Here is a 4,169-nt window from a genome sequence, read left to right as displayed (position 1 = left end):
AAAAGCTAAAAAATAATAATTTAGAAAATCTAAAATGGCAGTAAAGTTTCCACATTTTTTTAATCTAGACTATTAGTAAAGAGTAAATTTGATATAATACTAATTTGGACCAAAATCAATTACATATATGTAACATTTCTTTATTGAAAAATATTGAATAAGAAAAAATCTTTGTTTTGAAAAATAAAATATTTTTTAGTATTTAATTACAATCCAAAAATAAAAACTCATAATGACTACTACTTTTAAAAGGTAAAAATAAATATAGCAAGATTTAAAGACTAAAATAGTACAATATTTCCTCACATTCATTGTATTTTTTTTTCCACTAGTCTAAGATTTTAGTAGCACACAAACACCAAAAAAATCTACTGTACAAACAAACAGAATTTAAAATTCAAAAGTTTGCTACATAGATATATAAATTCAAGATATAATATTCATTTGGCTTTCTAAAGTAAGAGTGTTTGTTTCAGCTTTTCGGAGAATCGTTTAGCGTTTCACTCCAAACCACGGAAAATATAGCATTTGGTTAGGTTTATATAACCGTAACGTTTAACCTTTTTTCTGAAAACTGTAGCATTTTGGAGCTTTTTATGAACAGTTGTTTGTAGTTATTTTTTTGATAGAAATTAGAACGAGACAGAACTTGGGCAGGGCGAGCACCCATGGTCCAAGAACTGTCAAACCCGCAATATATTAATAAAAGAAAAAAGTGAGTGTTTGAACAAGAGAAGACGAAGGAGAACAAACAAAAAGAAGGGGGCTTATTTACACAAAATATGTTTCTTCTTTAACATTATTTTTATTTCTATAGCATAATTATCGAAAGGATAAGGTTTTGTCATGTTCAATAATTTATTTTATTATTTTTATTAATTTGTGTAACGCATATTTTATTTTATAATTTATTTGTTGATTAATTTAAAACATGTCTATATTTGACATTTTAAATATTAATATCAACAGTACAATATAATTTTATTAAACACTAATAATTAAACAACTAATAATAAACAGCTATTAGTTAACAGTTAAACCAAACGGATTCAAAGGTTTTAAGGTCAATTAGAACCTTAAACTATTAAAATCTTCAACTAAGCAAAAATCATCAATTCAGTCATCATTCAATGCAAAAATCATCAATTGATTTGGTTCGGTTGAACAGTTTTAGACGCTCTTCCCTAAATCCATTTTGAGCCAACACAGAGATTATTATAATCTATATCAAATATTCACATGATTTTAGAATACGAAGATAATTTGATGATTTTTACTCGGGACCTAATTGATAATTTAAGAAGTTTTAGTTTAGGATGAAATATTCATGCCTAGATTCAAACTCGTGGAGATCTCTAAGACTAACTTAACTACAAGTAGCTGTATATTTACCAAACTCAAAAATTTTCTTCTTGTTTACTGCTAAAAGAAAACCAATGTACTGCATTGGGAAAATCTGTACAAGGTTGTATGCAATATTATACACACAATAGGCGATCCGGCTATAACCAGTACAAGGTTGTATGCAATATTATATTGCAATATTATATACAATAGGCATGATCGCCGGCTATATCATTCTTCATCGTCGTTTTACATGATGGAACAAGCATGAGGATTGTCGTCGCTGAACATTTGTGCTGGATTCACTGGTGGATGGTTGTACACTGGTTCAATATTATTGTATATCGGAATCTGGTAACCTTGATTTACCGGGTTATATGCATAATCGTATTGCGGATGTTGCGGGTAAACAATGTAGCTCTGAGCAAATATCCCGTCCATCCAATGAGTCGAAAAATATGCCGGATAATAGTCCATTTTATTTATTACCTCCGGCATAGCACCAACGTCACCACTAGCTGCCGTCGCCGTAGCCGTCGCTGGAGCTGGAGCAGGAGCTTCTTTGTTCTTCACCTTTGCTTCTTCTCCTCTTTCATCACCTTTCTTATCATCATTCTTTTTCTCTCCTGCTCCGGCTTCATCTTTCTTATCATCATTCTTTTTTTCTCCAGCTCCGGCTTCATTTTTCTTACCATGGCTCTTTTTCTCGCCGGCTTTGGAGCCAAAGCCTTCTTTATTGTCATCCTTCTTTTCCTCGCCTCCTCCGTCCACTTTCTGAGCATCATTCTTTTTCTCGCCTTCTCCGTCTACTTTCTCAGCATCGGTCTTTTTCTCGCCTCCTCCTCCGTCGCCGTCGCCGCCGACTTCTTTCTTTGCCTCGTCTGTCTTCGGCTGAACGACCTCAACCAGGTCCGGAACTTCTCCGACAGGTAAGGCACGAGGTCCTTAACTTCCATTGTCCCCTTCACCGTTACAGATCCTTTCTGTCGTCGACTGCCACGCTCTCAACTCCTGAAAATTTATCTACCTTTGATTTTTCTGATGATCTTCTTCATTTTGGTAATGCAATCATCACAATGAGTTCTGATTTTCAAAACCACCGTAATCTGCGTCGGTTAATTAAATCCAAACGAGTTAATCACTGTAATCAGAAAAAATTAATTATTTTATTCTTATACCTCTTCAGGTGGTGGTTTCTTCTCAGCGGCTTTCTCATCCGCTTTCTTCTCACCACCACCGCCGGCCTCTTTCTTTGGCTGCGGAGATACAATCTGTACTTCCTTCTTCATTTTCTTTTCCAGCCTCGCTTTCACTTTCTCAGGGTCAACCTCCCCGGTCACCGTCAATTTGTTCGATTGACAATCCGTCTTCGCCGACTCCACACCTTCAACAACAAATCACAAATTTCAATTGGCAATCCAAATCAATCAAACCAAATCGATCTTCTAAATGCTTCACCGCTCTTCTAATTTTCTTACAACAGCCTTCACAATGCATGTCGACTTTGTAAGCAGAAACAGGCTTCCGTTCATCCTTTTTTTCGCCGCCGTGGGAAGTGGCGGCTGCCGCTTTATCTCCTTCACCTTCTGTCTACTCATAAGAAAAACAAAATTAGATCAGAGAGAAACTCTTAATGAATATTCGAATCAGTAAAGTGTGATTCAAAGCCAAACCCATCCATTAAAGATATACAGTGTTAAAAACATTGGTAGAGTAATTTTAATTTTAATTTCAATTACACTTAATTCAGCCAAACTTTTAATTTTTCCAAATTTATCCACTTAAAAAAATAATGTTTTAATCAATTTTAATTTTTCAATTTTTTTGATTTGAAGGATTTTTAATAAGGGAGAAAGTTAATGTTTAGAGAAACAAAACTTCAAAAATGATAATTTTTAAAAATAAAAAATATGATTATTTAATTTTTAAAAATTTTCATTTTGAGATACGATCTAAAAAAATGTGAAATCACGTAACATTTATTTGAAATTAACTCAGACAACTCACTTGATGTGGTTGAGTAACAAACTCCATCGCTATATCTATGTCGCCGGAACACTTTCGAAAAGCTAGTTTGCTCTTCGCATACAAAGCTTTAATCATTAGATAATCTTGGAGGTCCTCCATCACCATGGCCGCACTTTTGAAATGTTTCCACATTTAGATTGATCTTCGTTCGGTGTTTGTCAAGCACTTCAAATGGGTGAGATCGATGGCCTAAAGATTTAATATAAAATGGTTTGTAATGACTGAAAATTCAACTAATTGAACAAAATTTACTTTGAAATAAGGGATGTTTGATTACCTACTTTTCTCTTTAGGTTTGCTTTTTTACTTTAAAAGAGAGACTTTTATGGGTTGGGTTAGACATCCTTTGTTTGTCTTTTATAGCTGAAAAATCAATCTTTTCAATCGTAACAGTCAATTTCATTGAATTTCCAGTTTCAAATTTATTTACCTTATAACCGATTAAATTTAATTTCATTGAATTTTCAAAATTGATTAAATATAGTCAAATATACATCTTACCATTTTTAAGAAAAATGCATTCCAAAATTTATTACATTATAACTGTCCAAATTTTTCAGTTTTAAAATTGTATTCCATTCTAACCTATTAAAATTCAATTAATTGTTTTATAATGGTTAAAATACATTAATAGCTTCTGAACTTATCTCAAAATATTGATTGGCCCCCTAAACTTATAAAATGTTTTGTTAACTCCCTAAACTTGCTTAAATTAACCTATTGGCCACCTAGATTTGTTTAAAATGAAATATTGGTCTTCTAAACTCGCCTATAGTGATTCATTAGCCTATGAACTT

General features: G+C 32.8%; 1 pseudogene; it reads right to left on the bottom strand.

The window, feature by feature from the left end:
- Positions 1 to 1,593: 1,593 nt before the first annotated feature.
- LOC136208121 (heavy metal-associated isoprenylated plant protein 5-like) lies at positions 1,594 to 3,477 on the bottom strand (annotated as a pseudogene).
- Positions 3,478 to 4,169: the final 692 nt, after the last annotated feature.

This window comes from Euphorbia lathyris, chromosome 10, assembly GCF_963576675.1.
Source record: "Euphorbia lathyris chromosome 10, ddEupLath1.1, whole genome shotgun sequence".
Lineage (NCBI taxonomy): Eukaryota > Viridiplantae > Streptophyta > Magnoliopsida > Malpighiales > Euphorbiaceae > Euphorbia > Euphorbia lathyris.
This window is presented reverse-complemented; position numbering and strand designations above follow the sequence as displayed.